Source organism: Cricetulus griseus, chromosome 7 (assembly GCF_003668045.3).
Source record: "Cricetulus griseus strain 17A/GY chromosome 7, alternate assembly CriGri-PICRH-1.0, whole genome shotgun sequence".
In the NCBI taxonomy this organism is placed as follows: domain Eukaryota; kingdom Metazoa; phylum Chordata; class Mammalia; order Rodentia; family Cricetidae; genus Cricetulus; species Cricetulus griseus.
In genome coordinates, this window is record NC_048600.1 from 66,739,166 (window position 1) to 66,763,348 (window position 24,183).

Here is a 24,183-nt window from a genome sequence, read left to right on the forward strand (position 1 = left end):
CCAACAAAAGCAACTGAAGAGAAAAAGCACTCATTTGTCTCAGAGTTCCAGGTTTCAGCCATCATTGTGGGAGAGTCAAAGCAGCAGGAGCAGAGAGCAGAGAGCAGGGGATTAATGCACCAACACTAGCATTCATTTTTCTACAGCCCAGGATGCCTGCTCAGGGAGTGGTCCTGCCTGTAATTAAGATGGACTTTCTTAACATCAACTCAATCAAGGTAGTCCCTCACAGACATTCACAGAGGCCAATCTTAACCCTGAAAACCCCACACAAATGTACTGGAGGCCTAATTCCTAGGCATCAAGTTGACAGTTAATATTTGACTAGGCAGGGCAGGTGAGGGCAGAAAGCCAGAGGACCAGAGAGCTTCAGGGTGGAGATGGAGATGGTGTCTCAGGTGATACCCTAAGCACAAGAAGAAATCATAATCTGAGCTAGGAGACATTGTCTCTGGTGTGAGCAGCTGCTATCTCAGCTTGAGACTTGGGTCTCCCTTGCTGCATTGAGGCCTGACCCTCATTGAACTGAAACTTCAAATGGTAGCCCCTGGGCTTCATTCCCTTATCTCGTTGACCAAAGGTCTCTGGGTTTCTCATGTGGTCTCAAAGACCCACTCTTCACTGGCTACAGACCATCATTATTGATTCTCAGGGGCAAAATACAGCTATGTCTGAGAATCTGAGACAAGTTTCAAGGGAGAGAGGAGCCTGCCAAGACTCCTTAGATGTTGAGCACTCTCCTGTAAGGTTCAGCTTTTATCACCTACTGTTAAATAGCAAGGGGCCTCCTGGCTGTACAGAGGCTTGCCCCAGAAGGATGGTCTAAGAAAAAGCTCTGGAGAAAAATACTGTAACAGAAATGCAGTTTGATGCCTATATCATGTCCACAGCTGGGTAATCTGGGTGGAACTCTTGGGGTCATGCTTATACTTTTAAGGACTTATAAAACAACTTTGCCTGTTACTTATTGTTACTTGAAAATATTTATTTTCATTTAAATCATTTGTATTTATTTGTATGCATATATGTCTCTATGTGGGTATATCCACACGGACACGCTGCTCTTGGATCCAGAAAATGATGTTGGGTCCTCTGGAGCTGGAGTTGCAGATGGTTGTGAGCCAACTGATGTGGGTGCTGGAGACTGAACTCAGGCCCTTTGCAAGAGCAGCAAGCACTCTTAACTATGACCATATCTCTCTAGCTCTACAGTGTGTGTGTGTGTGTGTGTGTGTGTGTGTGTGTGTGTGTGTGTCAAAGAGAGAGAGAGAGAGAGAGAGAGAGAGAGAGAGAGAGAGAGGGGGAGAGGGAGAGAGAGAGAGAGAGAGAGAACATGTTGGGAGACAGAAACAGAGAAGTACACTTCAACTCTTGTAAGGACATACTTCCAGGTTGATGAGATGCTCATGAATATTCATGAATCTTAGCTCTTATAGGTATGATGTGGATGTGATTGAGTGGGGGGCTAGACCTGAGATGTTTCCAGGAGACCTGGGCAGCCAGCCCAACCAGGTGGGCAGCAAAGATGGGGTTTGTTCAGGTGAGACCTGCCTGCAGGCTTACCTGAAATATTTGGCATCTCATCTGTGCTCAGCAGGTGGTTCCAAGTCCTGCCTGACTCTTTGGCCACAAGGTGGCTGGCATCCCTGACACCAGAAGCCCAAACTCCCACTGCCTTCACTCAGCAGCACCCACTGGTCCCTCAGGGTAAGAGCACATCCTGTCCTCCATCTGTCCTCACCGCTGAAGGTCGAGTTCATGAATAGTTTTCTCCTGTTGTTTCTTGTCACTGTCCCCATCTGGGCTGCATTCTGAAGACAAATGTCCCTAAGTGGGGGTTGATTCTCTGAATGAGTAGCACAGCTTTCGAGGGGCGGAAGAACAAATGATCAGGACAAAATATACCATGATAAGGAAGCCTGCCCTTTTGTTTACTGACACGCATCTTTGCTTCAAGCTATTTTAAAAATGACTATTTCATTTGCAAGGTGATAAAAGAATGAATAGAAATTTACCTATGAGCGCCTGTATAATTGTATGCCTATCTGCAGTATGAATAGTGGAAACAAATTACCCACAATGGGCCAACTCTCTGCTTTCCTAGGACTGTGTGTTCTATTCTTCCCATTCAATAGAGAATGTTGTCTACTCTACCAAATTAGCCAAACACAGATAATGTTGTCAAAGAACGGCTCCATTAGGTTTCACAGATGCCTGACACCAATACAAAAAGCCTCTCCCCTTGCAGCATTTCAACTTCAATTTTTTTCTACATGACTCAGAAAATAAATTTGTTTTGTGGGCCAGAGATGATGAGTTTGACAGGTTTTCAGAACAGAAGATAAAAGTTAGCTGTGTTGTCTGGGGGTGATTCCAGCAAATTCTACCAGACTGCATACCATATGTGGGGAGGCAGACACCTTAGCCAATCAGAAAGGACCTTCCAAGTGTGGTGTCAGGGCCTGGGCCCCAGCTTGGCTGTGATGTCAGTTTAGCTTGCACACTCAGCCACATAGAGATGAGTAAAGGCAGTGACTTTTGGGAGGAAGTACATTTAGGAGGAAACAGAGCCTGGGGAGGCGTTCAGGCCATGGTGGTGCTCAAATAAAAGCCACAGGTTGGTACCCAGTTTCCACTGGGCCAAGCAGCTACCAGGGGAGAGTGGACTGAGAAAGTACTTCTTCTACAGTGCAGTATGGGTAATTTCAGCACTCACCCTAGCACGAGAAACCCAAGAGAGTGAGAATTTTTTCTCTATTTGCTTGTTTTCATCTAAGACATGACAGAAAATCTTAAAAAAAAATATTGCTGCAACCTCACCTCTCTGATAGATCAGTGCCCGCTCTGCACACACCTTTCCATATGTATAATGTATGTGATATGTTTTCTTTGTTTTTGGCTGGAGTGTGGCACAGGCCTCGCTTATGGTGTATATAGCAATGAGACAGGTGAAGGTGATCTTGAGTGATAAGGGGAGGTAGGAGGCAGAGGCCTTATGCTGAACAGTGTCCATGGTATTACCCATGTCATGGTCTTTCTGGCAGAGGAGGGGTCTGATTGGCCACTGCATGTATGCCAGTGAGACCCAGCTCTCCTTCACGCTCTTGGGGGCCCAGCTTTTAGATTAGATGGGGAATGGGTTGGCCAGGGAAAGAAAACAGGCAAACTGGATGAAAGTGTATCAAGTCTGAAAACCAAGGGGGACAGAGGTGGGATTCCAGAAGATACAGGCTATAGGGCCTGAACCAGGTAGGCAATGGATCTGAGGCTAAGGACGATGGCATCTGGAGGAAGACATTCCTGAGGAGTCCAGCATAGCAGTTCTGAGAGTCACAAAGAAAGCTGAGCAGCCAATGAAGTTGCTTCCAGATGACAATGAGTGACTTAGGCTATGCTCCCTTTCGTATATCCATATATATGTAATTAACAGTTGGACAGTCTTATAGGTTTATCTATGCTGTCCTTTCAATGTTTAGAAATAGTCTCTCTCTCTCTCTCTCTCTCTCTCTCTCTCTCTCTCTCATATAATACTTATGAATTCAAGTTACTTACCTTTGTCTGGTGTGATCGTGCAGGAGTTTGCTATGTTTCCAATGATCACACATTCTTTGGCCATGCTGCTTTGATTGCTGTAGTGAGTATACACTACATCAGTGTTGCAATTCTGTAGCTCCTGAGGCCCGTCTGTGATGGTTTATGTTGATTGTCAACTTGACAAAATCTACAATCATCTGGATTGGCAAATCTCTGGGATAGTCTGTGAGGTATTTTCTAAGTTAGGTCAATGAAAGTGAGCAGACCCAGCATTGTGTGGGCCGGGGTCCTCCAATGCACCAAAAGGAGAAGAGTAGCTGGGCATGAACATTCGTTGCTGTCTGCTTCCTGATCATGATGCTGTCTTTGTCAGGGTTTCCATTGCTGCGAAGAAACACTGTGACCAAAAAGCAAGTTGTGAGGAAAAGGTGTACTTGGCTTATAACTCCACATTGTAGTTCATCATTGAAGGAATTGAGGACAGGATCTCAAACAGGGCAGAAACATGGAGGCAAGAGCTTATGCAGAGGCCTTGGAGAGGCACTGATTGTTGGCTTGCTCCCCATGACTTGCTCAATCTGCTTTATGATAGAATCCAGGACCATACACAATGGCCTGGGCTCTCCTCCGTCAATTACTAAGAAAATGCCCTACAGGTATTTATGGAGGTATTTTTTCAATTGAGGCCTTCCTCCTTTCCAATGACTATAGCTGTGTCAAGCTGACATAAACTAACCAGCATGTAATGTGACCAGCTACCTCCTGTCCTGCTTTTGTACCTTCCGTGCCACAGTAGACTGTGTCTTCTGGAACTGTAGGATCAAATAAATCCCTCCTTCCTTAAGTAATTTGTTGTAACACAAGTAACTAATATAGAAGACTGGTATCAAGAAGTAAGGTTGTTACTGTGGATAAAACTGACCGTGTGGTCTTGGCCCTTTGGAACTGGTTTTCAGGAGGAATGTGGAAGAGTTTGGAACTTTGGGCTAGGCAAGCCCATAAATGCTGAGAACAGAACTTAATCAGACATTCTGGTGAGAGCGTGGAAGACAAAAATACTGAAAAATGTGGGTGGTGGAGCCCCCATTCTCAAAGTTTCAGTGGAGAACAAGGATCTTGTCAGTAATGGGTGTGCCACTCTGACAAAGAATCTGGCTAGATTTTTTCCTGTGTCCCCAGAGCTTGAGTGAAGTTGAATTTAAAAGCAATGGACAAATTGCCTAGGCAGAGGAAGTTCCCAAACAAAATAGCATTCAGGCTGTGTCAAGGTTATTACTGATATCTCACATCCAGGTCTATAGTGAGAGATGTCAAAAAGTATAGCAGACAGTTAAGAACAATGTTATTTGGAGAGAAAATGTGTGTGATCAAGTTTAAAGTTCTGGACAAGGAGAATAAAGATGACAAACTACGATTGTTAAAGATATCAGTGTTATTGAAGAGAAACCTGGCACTTTGAAAGAGGACAACAGAAAAGTTGCCCTAAGGGCAAGACCCCACTCATTGAAGGCCCAGTCTTGTAAAATGCAGATTGATTAATAAGGAGAGTGACTAAACTGAGATGTTGTTGCAGGGGTTCTCTGCTCAGAAACTTCCCACCTAGGGAAGGGTTTCCCCAGGGTCAGCATACAGAGGCCCATGGGAGACCAACCATGTTCCATAGCAAGCTGGAGGAACAACTTGGCAGTATTGTCTACATGACAATAACCTTGTTTTGTAGGCATTAAAGAATAGATGGGGAGTTGGAGAGATGCCTCAGTGGTTGAGAGCATTTCTTGCTTTTCTAAAGGACCAAGTTTAGTTCCCAGCACCCACATTGCATGGCTCCCAACCATCTGTAACTCAAGATAGATTGGATATGGTGCCCTTTTCTGGCCTCTATTGACACCTGCACACACATATAGCATCCATTCATACAAACACACGCAATAGGTGTGTAAGTAAAACTTACAATAAACCTTTTAAAAAAGATAAAACATTGATGGGGTCTCGGAGTCTAGGACCACAGTTGCAGAGAGTTACTGAAGTTAGGCAGGGTGTGACATTCAGAGTCCCTGCAAGGAGTAGTTGAGGGAGTGTTGAATGAAGCTGTGAAGATAAGCCCTAAGTTGCAGCAGAGATCTTAAATTGTTGAAGATGTCAAAACCATAGGATTTCTGCTGAGCAGAGTTACAGACATAGAGTAGAGCTGGCCCAAGAGAGGTAATGTGTGTGCTACAGAGGCCTTTTTAGAGTCCTGTCACAAGCTTCAGATACCAGATATGGAGCTGTAGGATTTTTGATGGGTTTTGGTCTTGCTTTGGTCTGATCACTCCTTGTTATATCTTCATTTTTCCCTTTTCAAATGGGAATGCTGCTTTAAAAAGATTTATTTACTTATTATGTATATAGTGTTCTGCAAATGGGAATGCTTACTCAGTGTCACATGTTGTAACAAGTATATGACTGCTTTTTTTTTTTTAATTGCATCGGGGCTCACAGTTAAGAGTTTGCCTGAGTTTCAGAACAGACTTAACACATACTTGTAACTGCTAAGGACCGTGGGGACTTTTGAAGTTGGACTGAAGGCATATTTGTATTTTGAGATGGCCATAAGCCTACGGGGCAATGGATAGAAAGAAGATTAAAGTTATGTGTTTAGGGGTCAAGTTGACAAGAATCAAGAATCACCTGGAGGCAGATATCTAGGCAAATCTGTGAGGGATTTTAGAGATTTGTTTAACTGAGGTGGGAAGAACAACCCTAAATTTGGGCAGAAGCATTCTGTGGGTTTAGATTTTGGACTGCATAGAAAGGAGAAAGCAAGCTGAGCACCAGTATCCACCTCTGTCTACTTCCTAAATGCAGACACCATCTGACCAATTTTTTCTAAAGCTCTAGTTGCCATGATTTTCCTGCCATGATGGACTACATACCCTTAAGCTGTGAGTCAGGATAGATCCTCCCTTTCCGAAGCTGCTTTTGGGAGGTATTTTGTCATGGCAAGGAGACAAGTCACTAATATACCACAAGACTTTTCTCTAGAGTTCTAGGATGGAGCCAACTTTTCATCTAGGCTGCTTTGGAGGACACCTGGCCTTGCTGACTCTGCTCACTCAGGGTCCTGGCCAGGGCCTTTAGAAAAAATGGAATCGAGAAGTTCTTGAGGCATTCTATGAAGAATGTGATTGGGTAAAGTGGTGTAGAGTCTTACCCAGGAGCTCAAGGTGGGGCAGGAGGAAGCAGGGATGATAAAGGCCATAATTAGGAAATCCAGGTGTGTGGAAACCTCCTCAGAAGCTACATCTGATGATGTCAATGGCTTAAGACATCGAAGTAGGATGTCCTCAGTGAAAACCAGAAAGCTCTTGGCAAAGCCCCTAATCAGTCTCTCAGAAAGTCTGCTTGAAAACCAGGGCTTATTTTCTGTCTCCCACATTTCACATGAGTGCTTCTCATTGACAGAACCTTTCTGGAACCCCACTGGCCGAGTACTTGGCGTAAGATGATGGAACATGTTACCTGAAAGGATAAGATATGGGAAGGAGCCTTTCTGCGCTGCCCTGGGAAGGGTCCATATGGCATTGTTCTTGATTTTCAGAGTAACTTAAAGGGAAACTTACACAATGTCTGGAGCCCTTGATGTCCTGCAGTTGGAGGGGGATGTCCTCAAATTCCTTGCTGCAGGAACCCACTTAGGTGGCACCAACCTTGACTTTCAGATGAAGCAGTCCTTCCACAAAAGGAAAAGTGATGGTATCTACATCTTCAATCTGAAGAGGATTTGAGAGAAGCTGTTGCTGGCAGCCTGGACCATCCTTGCCATTGAGAATCCTGCTGATGTCAGTGTCAGCATCATCTCCTCCAGGAACACTAGGCAGCGAGCTGTGCTGAAGTTTGCTGCTGCCACCAGAGCCACTCCAATTGCTGGCTGTTTCACTCCTGGCACCTTCACTAACCAGATCCAAGCAGCCTTCCTGGAGCCACGACTTCTAGTGGTCACTGACCCCAAGGCTGACCACCAGCCCCTCACAGACGCATCTTACGTCAACCTGCCCACCATTGCTCTGTATAACACAGACTGTCCTCTGCACTACGTGGACATTGCCATCCCATGCAACAAACAACAAAGGAGCTCACTCAGTGGGCCCAATGTTGTGGATGCTGGTCCTGGAAGTATTCCTCATGCGTGGCTCTATATCCCGTGACCACCCTTGGGAGGTAAAACCTGACCTTTACTTCTACAGAGACCCAGAGGAGATTGAGAAGGAGAAGCAGGCTGCTTCCGAGAAGGCTGTGTCCAAGGAGGAATTTCAGGGTGAATGGACAGCGCCTGTGCCTGAGTTCACAGCTGCTCAGCCACAGGTGGCCGACTGGTCTGAGGGTGTGCAGGTGCCCTCCGGACCCATCCAGCAGTTTCCTACTGAAGACTGGAGTGCCTGCCAGCCACTGAGGACTGGTCAGCAGTTCCCACAGCGCAGGCCACCGAGTGGGTTGGAGCCAGCACTGAGTGAGTGGTCCTGAGCTGCTCTGCAGACACCTGAACAAAGGGAAGAAAGGTGGAAGGAAAATAAAGTTCCTACAAGCTGAAAAAACAAAAGATATGGGAAGGAGCACCCCTGAGAGGGGCACCCCATTCACATGTACCCTGAAAGACTATCTTTCCACTCTCATACTGGAGTGGCTGGTTGCCCTGTGGAGAATACATTCCCATTTAGAAGGACATCATTCCACTTCTCCCTAGGCCTGGGGAAATGGAAACTATGTCTCTTGTGTGGGGAATTTCCTGATTCCAGAATAGAGGAGACTGTGCAGGGAGAAGTGTCTTCTTGGTATGCTGAGGTATAAGACTGGTTACAATGGTGACTGCTTTTCTTCTCCCTTCCTGAGCCACTGCCAGGTCTTACCTTGGATTCTTTTCCGGTTGCCGTGATAAAGTGCCCGGATGAAAGCAACTCCTGCATCGTGATGTAGATGCAGATGTCAAAACAGCAAGAGCTGGAGGCAACTGGTCACATGGCATCCGCAGTCAGGGGACAGAGCAAGGAGTGCTTTCTAGCCCTCAGCTCACTTTCTTCTTTGTATCCAGTCCAGGGTCCCAACCAAGGGAATGGGACCACTCATAGTGGGTGAGTTTCCTACCTCAATGAAACTAATCAAGATACCCCCTCACAGGTGTGCCCAGAGGCTAATCCAACCACAACTCAAAGGTGTGTCTGAAAGTTTGCTAGGTGATTCTAGATCCTGTCAGGTTGACAGCCAACATTAGCAATCACAGGCTCTAAGACTATTGGTCAAAGATTGAAGAGGCAAGTTCATTCATAGATAGCTTGGTTGGTTTGGGTAGTTTCTATGGAGAAAAGCTATATTCCCCCCTGATTCTTGCTTCTAAAGAGCAGTCAAGTTCAGATGCTTCCTTTTGGCAAGGCTGGATACAGAAACACAAATATTGCTTTTTCTCTCTTTCTGTCCCCACTTTTCTGCTTAGTCTCCCCTCATTCAGGTGGGTTCTGTCCGATGGCATTGAACATGGCTACTTACTTGCAGTTCAGCACAGCAGTGGGATGCAGTTCTTCTTGTACATGCATGAGTCAAGAAATCTGGACATGATGGGCCTTGATCTGTTTTATCCAACTAGATCCATCACTGTGCAGAGATTCGGTTCATCATTGTTTCAGCCTGGTACTCCCACCAGTCTCCGTGGTCAGACACTAAGACGGGGAGGAAAGGACTTATGATGGATGACTTTACAAGAGCATACTGTGATTTGGGGGTTTGGGGCTAACGGAGAAAGCCAACAGAGTACCAGGACTCTTCTCTTTCTTATTCTTGACCAGGAACACAATGTGACCAGCTGCTCACACTCCCCCTGCCACGCCTTCCCTGCCATGGTGGATCCAGCTGCTCTGTTCATTCTCTCCACAGTCTAGAGCTCAGGAATTTCCTGCTCAGGCACTGTAGACTCATACATGTGTTTAGTCAACATTCACTGAGAAAACGCTGTGTGCTCTGGAAGTAGCCTCAAACCAAATAAAGTAAGTCCTCTAGCAGTGTGAAAGACCAGCATGGAAGTCAGGTAAGGGACTAAAACAAAGATGTCACCCAACGGCTGACTCCACTCAGCATCAATGGGATTAGGCTCCCGTGTCAGTGACTTTTCTCATTGTTGGTACAAAATACACAACAAAAACAATTTAAGGAAGGAAGATTTCACTGGGCGGTGGCACACACCTTTAATCGCAGCACTCGAGGAGGCAGAGGCAGAGGCAGAGGCAGGCATATCTCTGGGTTCGAGGCCAGCCTGGTCTACAGAATAAGGAAGATTTTTATTCTGGCTCATAGTTTGAAGGTTCAGTCCGTCATAGTGGCAACGTGAGGCTGTTAGTCATGACGCATCCTCAGTGACAAAGCAGGCAGAGGTCAAGGCTGGTGCTTAGCTCCCTTCCTCTTTTTTAGTCAGTCTGGGATCCCAGCCCAGAGGCTGGTACTGCTCACACAGAAGGCAGGTACTTCCCTTGAAAAGTAATCATCCCACTTCCCAGGGGGGAAGCATGGAGTATTTATATAATTCAGGGTTGACCCGCCCAGGGTATGCTAAGCTGAGAGCAGAGGGATGGTCTGGACTGGGGATAATGAGGCAAAAGGGCTGGGAGAGGTGTGAGGAGAGAGGAGGTCTGAGTGGGGAACACAGCATTTCTGCATGAAGGTGGCTGGACATGTTGATGGAGGGGCACCATCTGAGGCTTCTCCATTTGCAACCTTTGTTCTCCCTAGTGTAGGAATGTGCTCTGCCCCTTTAGAGTACTCAACAGTCAACATGAGAGGAACGGTCCCTGTCCTGCTGACCAGTGCCGCCTGTGTCTCTGCAGCCCCCAGACCGGCTGGTAGGGGGCAAGGGATTCCCTTGCCTGTTTTATGTGCAGGAGGTGGGGTGAGGATGCTGCTGGGGTGGGCTGCCATGCAATAAGACATGGCAGGGCTTAGCTTATAGTGGAACAGGTATGGGGTGGTGTGTCCGAAAAGCCCAGCAGGCCCTGCTTGGAGTTGGATAGCACAGTTCAGTGGCACAGCTTACAGTCTGGGGGGGATGGCGGGGCAGTGGTCTGGTGGTGGCATGTTACTTGATGAGGTGCAGAGCTGAGAACGGTGACTCAAGGAAAACAGCTCCTTTATGTGCGTTCTTCTTGGCAATTCCGAGTTCAGGAGACCCCAGGAGAGGAGTTGGACACATGGGGTGAGCTGGGAATGTAGCTCGAAGGATTGTGATTTGAATGCCTGTGTGGTGGGTCAGGAGAGGCCAGGCCTGGGTCCCCAGGCATGAACACTTTTGGAGGTCAGTGAGAGGAGAGGCAGCTACCAAATTGATAAGCCCAACTGCAGGAGGTGCCAACCTGCCTGTGATAAATCATGCCAGCACTACACCGGCTGCAGATGTGTGTTCAGAGGACCCCTGGGCACCCGGGACCTGTCGCAGGGTGATGGATGACACTGTTTCCCACCTACCCACCTTCCGCCTGCGCCTGCTTCCTGCCACCACAGAGGTAGTCCCTTGGGAGTAGAGCAAAGAGCTGAGCAGGCTCGACACCGTGACAGCCTTTTAAAAGTGACTTTTCAAACTTCTTATAATTGTTGATTAAAAGGCCCATTGCCCCAAAGGCTCTGTTTGTGGCAGAAGAAGTAAAGCCATTTGAGGAGAAATTTCTGGGGAGGCGAAGTGTTCCGGTAAATTGGCCAGGCAGCATTTGCAACGCCAGGTTTGTATTTCAAAAGGCATTAGAAGCCCCTAAGAAAGGGCTGCAAAGTAGTCGATTTGAGAAAGGAAAAAACCTTTTGGGGGAGGTGATAATGCCAGCTTTAGTATCTGCAGGGACACAGGAAGAAGTGGTTGGCTCCCACTTACCTGATTCTTGGTAAAGGGCTTTTCCCCCTTATCTTGGCCAGGAAAACGGTTTCTACCTGCCCCTGCCTTGGTGAGTCCCTTCCTGTCTCCACCCTCATAGCTCCCTGGTCTGGAAAGATTGTTTTGCCCAGTACCCTACTTGCTGAAACCACTTCATTTTGAAAATGGATGCCTCCTTCCAGCTTCCTGCTCTTCAGCCAGACTCCCAGGATTCTTCCATGACAACTCTGTGCTGTGACACTGTCTTCTGGACCTCTGAGGTCCATGACAACTTCATGGGCTTATTTAGGTCCAGGAACCTTCAAGTCGTGATATCTCCAGTTTACCCCCAGTGAGGTGAGACATACGGGGGTGAGAGAGAGAGAGAGAGAGAGAGAGAGAGAGAGAGAGAGAGAGAGAGAGAGAGAGAGAGAGAAGGAGCCTCAGGGTACTGGCATATCATTCATATTCAGCTACCACAAATAGCTATGATGTTTTTCTTGTCTAGTGGCCAAGAGCTGCAGTGGAATTGGTCCTTGGTACCCACAGACTCTGTCCTGGGCTTTGTTATGTGTTCAAAGCAATATAAGCAAGAAGACTGAGTTACATGGTTGTATGTGTGTGCATGTGTGTATGTGTGTGTGTGTGTGGTCTTTGCCCTCTCTCTGATTGTCAAGGTGGAGTTAACCAGGATAGCTGGGCCACTGGAGCACCCTCAGCCTGGGAGACAGATGAGATCATGGAGGGCTGTAGGCACATAACCTCACAGGCAGAGGTGGGCAAGGGGAGGACTATATACCTCCCCATTAGTGAACACAGATCATCTTCATGTTTGCATTGGGTCTTAGGGTCCTGTGGGATGGCAGATATGGGCCAAAGCTGCTTTCTCCTGGAGTTGGGAGGGAAGCTTGACTGTGGCTGAACCATCTCTTGTCTGGAGTCTGAATTCCCATCCAGGCAATGGGGGAGGGGTGGCTCTGGTGACCTGAGATTCCTTTCTGCTTAAACCAGCTTGGGGTGGGGAGCACGGGCCATTCTTGGTGGTGCCTTTGAGCCTCACTGGAGGAAGCAGAGTTGTTCAGCCCCCTGCAGAGGCTTGATTCCTAAGTGCTGTGTCTCTTGTTGGAACCTTCTGAGCCCAAATTCCATAAGGTCCTTTTGATCCTGTAAGGTGCCTAGGGAAAGTCACCTGTGGCAACCAAGTGACACTGGGAACAACCTGTTCTGTCCTTTTTTTCTTGGAGATTCTAAAGAACACAAACATTTCAAAGGAGAAGAAATCTGTTAAACGTTCCTTAATCCTGCGTTTCCTACAAAATACTAGGTTTGATCACAGATTCTTGGGCAGGGGAGGGGTTGATACAGGATCTCTCTATGTGGCCCTTGATGTCCTAGAACTCACTCTGTAGACCAGGCTGGCCTCTAACTCACAGAGATCCTCCTACCTCTGCTTTATGAGTGCTGGTATTAAAGATATGCACTGCCACACCTAGATCTGACCATAGATTGGTTTTGTTCTAGAAAGTCTAAGGAAATCCTCTGGTAGTTTCCTGTGTACACATTTTGCTTTATATTCTCATGCTAGCTACCATATAGGCTCACTCACGCACTGGCTCCCAGAGTGGCACTTAGGCAAGACAGTACCATCTGGCCTGCTATGGCTTCCTTTGAGCTTTGGCCAGGGCCACACACACATCAGCTCACACAGCACTGCTTCAAGGCCCCTTTTTGGGTCTCATCAGGGACCTGGTATTGCAGGCAGGTTGCTTCCTGGTTCGGGGGGAGCACTGGGCTGGCCAACCAGTCTGTACTTTCACCTTCATGGTCAAATGGAGCTTACCTGGGGCCAGGAGACCCATGGAGGACAGGATATGAGCAGAAGCACTCCATCTGTCATATCCCTATTCCCCTGAAGCAGCTCAGGCCCCCGGGCTGTTGACTGCTTTGTTTTGCATATTTGCATATACTAATAAAATATTAAAGGAAATTCTTCCAGTTTGGAAAAACTTTCTGTCAAGGTATGAGGTGGCAGCTTGAACATGGGTCAGAAATATCCCTGGAACCAGAGATAGGAGCTGAGGTATAAGAGGGGCAGCAGCTTTAGAGGATGTCATTCTCCACCTTCTCCCTGCTCACTGAGGTAGGTGGGTGTTGTTGATCCAGACCTGGGAGGCCAGCATTCTGGTGAGTGTTTGAAAAGAGTGTGGATTGGGAGCCTTATAATAAGTTTTCCTTGGCAGGTTTGTTTCTTTCAGGGCTAGGGTTTTTCTGACTGAGGTGACCACATGTTCTCTGAAGTGTGACCTGGTTGCAAAATAGAATTCTGAGCAGAAGCCTTCTCTTTACACATTTTCCCCCCATTACTGCCTTGACTTCCAGTGAGAGAAACTGAGCCACCTTAGAAGAAGAACTGAGCTCACAGAACCCACTTGAGTGGGGTCTCTACTGCAGCTGGGGCAAAACCGAGTTTTGCAGCTCACAGAGACATTGCAGGCCTATCCAAAGGGCAGTGTGGTATTGGTCAGCCACACTTCTGAGCGGACATCCTAGGGATAGCTTCATGACTCAGCTGGTGATGGATATACTTACAGTGTTGTAAATGCATGCTTTTGTGTGGGATGGGGTCTTCCCTGGGCACAGTTGCATTCCTGGCTCAATACATAAGCTCCTCCGAGGTCTCTATGGCTTTGGCCTTCCTTGTCCATGGCTCTGACTTGAGCAGATCTGAATTGATCCAAATCAGAGATGATTCCAGAATGGTCAGAGCATCTGCAGGATCTGAATGTGCATCTCCCTGGTGAAACAGCCCCCATGTTCAAGGGCATATGCACATGAGTTTCCCGGAGAATGAATGAGCATTTCCCTTTGGATGATTGATGAGCATCCAGAGTTTCAGTTTGCCAAGGCGGCTCCGAAGCTCACGAACAGATGGCTTCTTAGGAGTTCCTCCAGGGAACCAGGCTTCTAAAATCCACACCATGTGGAAATCCAATATGCAAATGAGACAGGAAATCAGGAAAGAAAATGGGCTGTGTTTCTCCCTCCAAGTTCGGTCTCCATAATCCCGTGGTTCTCTCCCAACCAGAGAAACATCAAGAACTGGACATGGTGACTGAAGCCTGTGATCTCAGCACTTGGGAAGATGAAGCAGGGAGAATCAGCAGTTCAAGGCCAGCCTGGGTGACAAAAGAAGGTCCCATTTCAAAAGGAAAGGGAGAGGGAGACCACAACACGGGGCTGTTATCCATGAGTGGGTGGCTTGAGGGGCTGCAGTGAAGAGATGTGAGCCTGAAGGAGAGGGCTGCGATTCAACACCATGGCTTTACTTAAGCAGCTAGATGTGCTAGTCCTGGGCTGATGACACTGTACGAAATTGGGTCAGAGAGTTTATGGCTCCAAAAAAATATCAGCTCAGGGCTGGAGAGAGAGTTCAGTTGGTGGAGCCAGGAGATCTCTGAGCACACTTGAAGTTCTTCTGAGTGGGCCTCTGTGGCCATTGTTCCCCTTTATCTGAGCGCAGAAAGGTTTTACTTTTTGCTTTTAAGTTTTCTCTTCTACCCCAGGAAGAGTGCTTCTGGAATCCCAAGCAACAGGAAAATCCACCTAGATCCATGCCCAGAAGTCACCGAGGACAGTCCATCTGTGAGAAAAGGTTCTCCCTCTACAGTGCTCCGACCTTTCCCTTCCCACTTGGAGTCCGTGTTTTATGGTGTCGTGCATGCTCCATGGCATTTAGCTTTTCCTGTTTCTTTCCCTGAGGTTTGGTCCCATTAATGTTTATGAGCAAATAAAACTTGGATTGCTGCTTTGGGCTGTGGGACCACTGTTGGCTAGGGGAGTGATGCCTAATTGAACCTGTTCCTTGGACAGACTTCTCCTGCTTCTTGTGACTTCCTTCCACTGTGGTCTCCTCCAGGAGGATGGCTAAATAGAGAGAAGATGTGTGAGCAATGAAACTTGGCCTTCCTCAGGACTCAGTGTCATCAGTCTGTCCTGGCTCTGAGTGGGGATTAGAGCCAGAGAGATCTGGAGCTGCTGGAAATATTAGAACAGTTTGTTATGGTCGGCTCAACATGGACATGCATGGATGAGACAACCTTTGGGACACAAGAACCTTAGGGTGTTATAGGTCAGGTGTCACTTGTTGGCCTGTGTCTGCTTCCCAAGTGCTGGGATTAAAGGCATGCATCACCACCCCTGATATCAACTCTTATTGGTGTGGAACAGAGAAATGTGTGTGGAATGCCCACTGTGCTGCCACTCTGTCCCCGGGAATGGTGTCAGTGTCAGGTGATGGGTATTTCCTCTGGCATTGCTGAGGTTCTGCTGATATCCAGGACCTCTGGGCACTGGCAAGCCCCAGTGATGGTAGGGGACCTGATACATCTGCTCTCAGACCAGGTTGTGGTATGGGCAGACACTTGGCAAGGGCAAGGTGGCAGTGGGGACTACAATATCCTCTCTGTCCAGTGTTCCATCAGTTCTGATACAAGTACACATGGAATTAAAAGGCAGTGTGATGGTGGAGACCTTGTGGACCCTCGCTTTCAGTCTTGCTTTGCCTAGAATCCATACAAAGTTGGCTACATCCTTCATTCCACAGAATAGTTTCAGTTTTTGAGGGAGATGCCCCCATTCCCTTCTGTGTTGAAGGACCTATGTTCTGAAGCATCAGGAAACCCCCGTGCTGTGGCTGCAATTGTTTGCTGTGTTTAAGTTCATTAGGGTGGGGCTTTCTGGGAGACTGTGGGCTTCTAGAGATGAAGCTCTCTAGGGATTTCTGACCCGTAGAAGAGTATCTGGACAGAACTCCCTTCTCAAGTTGCTGTCTATTTCTAGAAGCCTGGCTATGGAAGTTGGTAGGCTGTGGGTTTCTTCTCCAAAATGGAGTGACTGTGTTGAGTCCAGGTCAGTCCCTGATAAGGCCATAGGCCTGGGTGGCTGTGCAGCTTGGGAACTGGGATTGCCAGTGACTGCACAAAGGCGTTTGTGCTTCACCCCTTCCCTGCTCACCCACAGCTGAGGCATGCATGGCAGTTACTGGGGAGATTCATTCCTCTTTCTATGCTGTTGTCTTAAGACTTCCAACTCTTACAAAGTCCTCCCCTCTTCCTTGCTGAGATCTGGTCTCCTCCATGGTCACTCACCTCAGAATGCCACTATCCTAATCTGGGGCTTTGGCTCTTATTTGTAGAGGAGGTGAGAGCTGGGTTACCTCTATTCAGCATTCAAGACTAATGTTGTTCCTGTCATGCCCACACTTTTCTTCTTTTGGGACAGGGGTTTTCAGTGTTCTGGAACTTGCCAGGTAAGCTGATCTGGCTGGCCAGTGAGCCAAAGGGCTTTGCCTCCCCGGCTTTGAGATTACAAGTATGAGTCACTACTCCTGCCTTTTGCTTTGGTTTTGTTTTTAGTGTGGGCTCTAGGGATCAAATTCAGGTCCTCATGTTTCAAAAGCAAATGCTTCATGGATTAAGCCATCTCCCCAGCCCCTAGGAAGGTTTCTTAATGACAACATGGATCAAGAGAGAAGAGAATCTGAGGTGACTCTGTGGGTTTGGCCTCGGGTGTCAGGGTCAGAAGGATGTGTTGGTGTCATTAGATGAGAGTGTCTAAGAGCTGTTTTAGACATGGTGAGTGTCCTAGTTAGCTTTCTATTGCTGTGATTAACACTGTTACCAAAAGCAACATGGGGAGGAAAGGGTTTATTTCACCTTACAGACAGGCTCTCAAGGCAGAAACATGGAGGCAGAAACTGAAGCAGAGGCCATGGAGGAGTGCTGCTTACTGGCTGGCTCCTCATGGCTTGCTCAACATGCTTCCTTATAGAGCCCAGGACTACCTGCCCACAGTGATCTGGGCCCTTCCACATAAATCATTAAATAAGAAAATACCTGCAGACTTGTCCACAGGCCAATCTGATGGAGGCATTTTCTTAATTGAGGTTCTCTCTCTTTCCAAATAAATAAGTTTGGCTTATGCTAAATCAACAAACAAACAAACAAACAAAACTAACCAGCACAATGAGCCTTAGTTGCCTTTTGTCATATGGAGACTTTAGGGCAGGTGGCTTTCCTTGGATGGAGTTCTATAGAGAGAAAGGTCTAGGCTAAGGATGTAGACTTAGGGGTTGTTTTCTTCTAAGTGGTGCAAGAACCAGAAGATGGGAGAAGAAACCATACCAAGAAGTCAGTGGTGAGAGTAATGATAACTACTGTTTTATTTCAAGGGCCGCACAACCTTTTAAGTGCTTCTGGCACCCTCTCTCTTTTTCTTTCCCAGAATCCAATAGAGTAAGAGCTATTATTTCTCCATGTTACTAATGAGGAGTCTTAGGATCAGAGGGTGTAAGTAAATTGCTCAAGATCACACAGCAACTGAGAGCTGCAGCCTGAGTTGGCATGTTTTTCTACCTGATTCTACCTAAAAAAAAAATAGCATGCATGTGCTGTGTCTTTGAATTTCATCTTGACTGGTGTCCATGGGGGCGCTGCTGGTGTTTAAGTAGAGAAGGGACTCAGAGCTGTGGTTTGGGAAAAGGTTCTGAAACCTGGGGGCTCCTGTGGAGTGTGCTGGGGAGGGAGGGTGGGAGGGGAGAAACTATAGGACTATATGAAGGAAGCTTGGATTGGGCTCCTGGTGTGGATGGGATATGTAGCCTTGAGGAAGATTTTCCTAAATATATAAAAACCAAGTTATGGCAACTCAGTTTTTGGACTGGATGTGTCATCCCCCCACCCTGCAGATTTGTCTGGTGGAATCTTTTTTTCCCCCTCTGAGACAGCATTTCACTGTGTAGCCCTGGCTGTCTTGGAACTCACTTTGTAGACTGGCCTTGAACTCACAGAGATATTCTTGCCTCTGCCTCCTGATTAAAGACACATATCACCATGCCTGGCCTTCATATGTTGAAGTCTTAACTCTCAAGGTGGCTGTGTTTGGAGGAAGGACCTTCAAAGAAATAATTTAATGGTACTGTGATGATTAATTCTGATGGCTAATTATGAAATACTCAGGAGAGATGACTCAGTGGGTTAAGTCCTTGGTGTGTGAGCATGAGGCCCTGAGTTTGGATCTCCAGAATTGATGCCAAGGCTGGCCTGGGAATATACATCAGTGTCCTTAGTGCTGGTGGGATGGATGTGAGTAGATACTTGGGACTTGCTGCTCAGCCTGTCTAGGTGACACAGGAAACTCCAGCTTCAGTGAGAGACCCTGTCTAAAATAAAAATAAGGTAGAGGATTATAGAGGAAGTTCCCTGATGTTGACCTCTCCTGTGGGGGGGAACTCTTCTGCACAGGCATGCACATAAACCCAACATGCTCCTGGCTGCCACACCTCCATGTATCTCTCCTCTCTCTCTCTCTCTCTCTCTCTCTCTCTCTCTCTCTCTCTGTCTGTCTGTCTGTCTCTGGCTCTCTCTCTGACACACACACCATTAAAAATTTCCACGATGTCATTATAACATCCTCGGGAGTATGTCTATGAGGGCATTTCCAGAGCTCACTAGATATTAGGGGTCCTGACCTAATGAATGAATTAATCCCTTGAAGGACAATATGATGCCACTGTTGAGATATGGTGACCTGTGATCCATTGGAGGGAGCAGGTTCCTGAGGATGGGTTCTTAGGACTATGTCTCACTCTTTTCTGTATTGCCCTCTCTCTGCTTTCTAGTTGCCATGATGAAGATGAGTTCGTTCAATTCTACCTTCTCCAACATGAGCCCAAATAAACACTTCAAAGTTTTGAAATGTTCTCAGACCTGCAAAAGTAACTAGTACAGACATAAAAAGGCATGGCCATGAGATAAGATGCATGTCTTTATGAAAAGATAACCCAGAATCCACTCTCCTCCACTTGCCTGGGCATATTACAGTGGTGAGGATGGAAAAGAGGGGCATTGGCAGAAACAGCCTCAGCCGGTGTCTTGACCTTGGACTTCTGACCTGCAGAACTGTGAGAAAAGAAATGGCTTTCATTTAAGGCACCCAACATGTGCTGTATTGTTCTGACAGCTCCAGCTAGCTGCTGGACTCCGTCTTAACAGCTCCCTGCTTCTAAAAGTGTGTCTTCTGCCAAGTTGCAGGTCCCTGCATTTTGGTAATTGGTCCCTCAAGGGGACTTCTGCCTTTTCCTCTCTAAACAATTCAATGGATTTGAATGGACCAGAAGAGCCATTGAACAATTATCTAGTGATTAGCTTCCTTGTGGAGTCCAGAGAGAATCGCTGGAAGAAAATTGGTAAATTCCTTTCATTCTTAATAAAATCCAACATTATGTCGCTAATGCCTGATATTAAGAGTTCAAAGTCATCTCTATGCCATTGATCTTCAAAGGAAGAGATTTCCTAATTTATTTGACAAGGCCTGAAAATACGTGGGTTGTGCTCCCTTCGGATGGGGTTTTTAGAACCCTGAGTGGATTTGTACGGTGGCCAGCCCCTACTCCCTACCCTTGTCATTGCCCATTCTAGGTTCCCTTTGAATCACTGGGTTCAGTTGTAGTGCATGTCTCTCCAGAGCACACGGAGGAGCAAGGACCTCTTCTGGGGAGGCTGACGCCTTCATTTTCATCTCTAGTCTGAAGAGCAGCATGTTTTGATGCAGTTTGATGGCGCTTGTATTGAGAGCTAGAGCCGGTGCCCAGCAACAGTCAGACTGTTAAAGGAGTGGATGTTTCTAGGGGCAGTAATGTTTTCTCTCCCCTTCCTGAGAGAAAGCCTCTCTCAATAAAAATGAGTCGTCAGCTGCTCTTGAAGCCCTATAAATTGATTTCGGCTCTGTCCATTTCAGGTAGCTTCAGTGTGAGGGACCCGTATAAATCTCTCTCAGTCAGGGAGTGTTTAAAATGGCAAACTTCAGAGTAAAGGTTTAACAAAAACCATAAATAAAACTTCAGAAGTAATGGAAGTGTTTATAAGCATCTGTGGAATTCCACACAAGAACAATGAGCCTGCTTCCAGTGCCGAGAGATTGACTGAGGGGTTGTATTTGCTGAGGGAGAGAGCATCTATCTTGATTTGGTCTCTGCTTGGGGGCGGCTGAGCTTGGAGAAGCCACAGAGCTGTGAGCAGTGCTGCATGGCTGGGCCTCTGGAGAGAGAGTTCATCACTGTTGGGCATTGGATGGTGCCAGAGCATTGGAACTTGCCAAGGACCAGGACCCTGAGCTCTGTATCTCACTGTATGTGTTTGAACTTCATCACTCCTATTTCCTAATTCTGGGACCCTAAGCAAGGAAGGCAACTTCCCAAGCCTCAGTTTTCTTACTTGTGAATGGAAGTGTCCCAGTGGTTCCTAGCTCCTGAGTGAAGACTCTATGGTATAATGCCTGATAACTGCTAACTCAGTGCCTGGCCCTTCATCTGCTGTCCTTATTGCTCTTTTCATCATCATCTTCTTCTTCATCATCATCATCATCATCACCACCACCACCACCACCTAATGGTACCAAATGTCATAATATAGCTGACCTTTAGTGTTTTCTTTTCTCCCTTCCTTCCTTGAGGTGTTTGGTCCCCCTTGTTGTCTGTCCTTAGTGCATTTTCTAAACCTAAGGCTACATTTTCTTGACCCCTGACCTAGACTTCCATCCCTACCTGGAACCTGTCTCACTTCTACAGAACACAGCTTAGTTTATGTCCCCAAACACAGCTGGGTAGCAAGTCCTTTGGTGGACTTTGTAATCGGACATAGATCATTACCGATGGGACTTGGGCTTTACATAATATTTTAGGAGGTAGATAAATTAGATCATGAAAAGTGCATAAGGGACATCAATTATGCAGGAACCACAAGAATGGTTATAAAGTGATCTGGCCTCAGTCTTTGCCCATGAAACATTTAACTGAGGCCATTAAAATAGAAAACATCTCTTGCTTGTTCTCCAAGGAAGGAAGAGTGGGCTGGTCCAGATGCAGGTCTTGCCCTGGGGATGCTGGGAAGTACTTGATGGTCTGCTTTGGCTGTGACACTCGAAAAAGGCCTCCTGGGTAGTAGAGAAAACTGGGACTGGGCTAGTTTGAGTAAAGAAGGATCTGGAAACTCTAGGAGTGCAGGGGACCTGTTGAAGATGGAGGTGGTAGCTTTTCTGGCTCCTGTGACTCGGGGTGGAAAGCCATATCTGAACATTGTGGGAGGAAGGTCAGAGGATGATGACCAGGGGCCTCACGAACCACCCTGAGGTGCCATGCCTGTCCTGTGCCCTATCCAGGAGCAGTGCACTCTGACTCTAGTGCACTCTCCTTGGCAGATCCACCTTGATGCTGCCAGTGCTCAGGGGGTTGCAGGTGATTGTGACCTTGCAAACAAACTGTCCACATTTGCAGCCATTTTCCACCAGGCTTCCCCAACCACAGTTGATCCCAGCCATGACCTGAGCCACACCACCTGCCCTGCCCTTGCCTCCTGTTCCACCATCCTCTCAGGGTCCCGTGACCGTGTCTCTGTCTTAGTTATTATTTTTCTCTTGCTGTGATCAAATACCCTTACAAAAGGCAGCTTAAGGATGAAAGTGTTTGTGTTGGCTGGTAGTTCAAGGTACAGTCTGCTCGATTTTTCCTTTTTATGTAATTGAGACCTAAGCCCAGATCTCCCCACCTCAATTAGCCTAATCAAGATAACCCTTCCTAGGCAGGCCCATCAGACAGTCCCACACAGGTGTGCTGAGAGGCCTGTCTCCTAGGGGATTCTAGGTCCCATCATGCTGACAATCAACATTAATCACCGTAGTCTCATCTCTGTCCCGATGGCAAACTGTGATACTGGAAGGTGTGGGGGGAGGGGCAGGCTTCTCCCTCCTTTTCTCTCTGTGGGCATGAAGCCAGGCTCATTGGTGATACTTCTGAGTCTTTTGGGGTGGGTCAGAGTGTGCATCTTGACAAGTGTTTCTAGGCTTTCATGCCCCGTGACACATCGCCCTTGGTTTATCTGGTAATTTATCTGGGCCTGCTCTCTGGTCTTTAAGCTTCAGGTCCCACAGGGGTACAGCTGCAGCAGGAATACCAGTGGCTCCCAGCAGCAGGCCCTCAGTGGGAGAGCCCAGCATGGATTCTGAGACAGAGTGTGCTACAGGAGCTGAGTGGTTTGCAGAGGGAGGCAGAGCAGGTGGTGGATCCAGGGACTGCTCTGTCCCTTCTGCAGCAGGAATATGTTCCTCGTGGGCAGGGTCGTGATGGTCCCCTCTAGCCCTCTTCCTTTGGAACGTCTGTCTTTCCTCCCCCGGAGTCACCACTTCATTGGGTCTTGTTTAGTTCTGTCAGGCTGCCAGGAAAGAGAGTGGAGGAAATGGTGATAGGCCTTATTAAAGTCACAGGCGTGAGGTTTGGAGAGGTAACATCCCACTCTGTTGTGTGGCTTTGGAGAAGTTTCCTATACTCGGAGTTGGAAAGCCAGTGATACCATCTCACACTATGTAGAAGTGTATCGTCTGACTTGGAAGCTTCAAAGCATTGCATATTGTCACCCGGACAGAGACACCGGCATGGAACCTTCAGCTCCACTTGGCCTTTCATAATAGGTTGGAGTTTGGGGGCAAGTACTTTGTGTTTCTGGCCCTGCTCTCTGGTTATGCATTCCTAAAATAAGCTTAGTAAGTAGTCAGGTTAGTCATAAATACCAGCAGGTCACCTTTTCAAATGCTAAAGCGTTTCTCTCCAGGCACACCCTCCTCACCCACTTTCAGCCCACACTGTTAGGTCCCTGACACTTCTATTCATCATAATAGCTGGCGTTGAGGTAGAGCTGCTCATGGTGCAAATCCCTGGGCTCTGAGTGTACTATCTTTCCCCCTGAATTTAATCACCAAAGATAATAGAGTTGAGCACTGTCTGACAGGCCACACAGTGTTCCCAAGGTCATGGAGCTAGTGCATGGAGGAGATGGTGCTTGAACCCAAGCAGCCGGTTATAGAATAAAGAAGTAACAGGAAGAGGATGACCTGGGTCCCACTCCTCTTTGAGGGACTACCCTCTCGACCTAAAACCTTTCAGAAGTCTCCAACTCTTAAAAGCGCTACCCCCTCCCAGTAGCACCACAGATGGGAGCGAGCTTTTAACATGGCAGACCTTTAACATAGATTCAAACAATAACATTACTAGAAGAAGATTTCTAGAAGTTTCTAAATCACTTCTCAGAATCTACTGGGCATGTCCAAACTATGGGCCATGGCCTGAATGTGACCATGTTTTTGCTAGGATACCTATGAATGCTGCCTAACACAAAATTGTAAGCTTACTCAACATTCTGAGACTCTTTTTTTCATTTTTTTCCCATAATGCAATTGCATGGTTCTTGAGTGTAAACTTTGTAGCTGAGAACACTGCTCTGCACTGTCAAGAGTTTGGGCATACTTGAAATCTCCTAATGTTTTGCATGTAAGTGGGATGATGTTTATGGCGGGGGTATAGTGAGTGACATTGCAAAACAGTGATTGAGTGCCATGTTTTAATGAATCAGTTTGGGAGGTGTTCCCTGGCTGAACTCTCCTGGCAGAGGCAGAGTGGAAAGGGCTTCCCTTTCTTTCCCTAGAGAAAGATCAGGGCCCACTCCACGTTTGCTGTGACTCCTTAGATTGTCCTATGTTGTGGGATATTTTTATGATGTGTGAAGGTTTATTGCTGTGATTGGTATAATTAAAAAGCTGAATGGCCAATAGATAGGCAGATGGTATAGGCAGGCCTTCCAGACAGAGAGAGAGGAAGTAGGAAGAGGAATCTAGGAGAGAGAGAGGGAGAGGGGGCAGGGGACAGGACATATCGGAGGTGCAGAATGAAAGAAAGGCAAATAGCC

The 24,183-nt window shown here is 47.2% G+C and overlaps 1 protein-coding gene and 1 pseudogene across 1 annotated transcript in view; both read left to right on the top strand.

The window, feature by feature from the left end:
• Fstl4 (follistatin like 4) overlaps nt 1-24,183 on the top strand; it is a 684,516-nt gene that overhangs the window by 73,018 nt on the left and 587,315 nt on the right. The window lies entirely within an intron of this gene.
• On the top strand, nt 1,364-17,247 carry LOC118239139 (annotated as a pseudogene).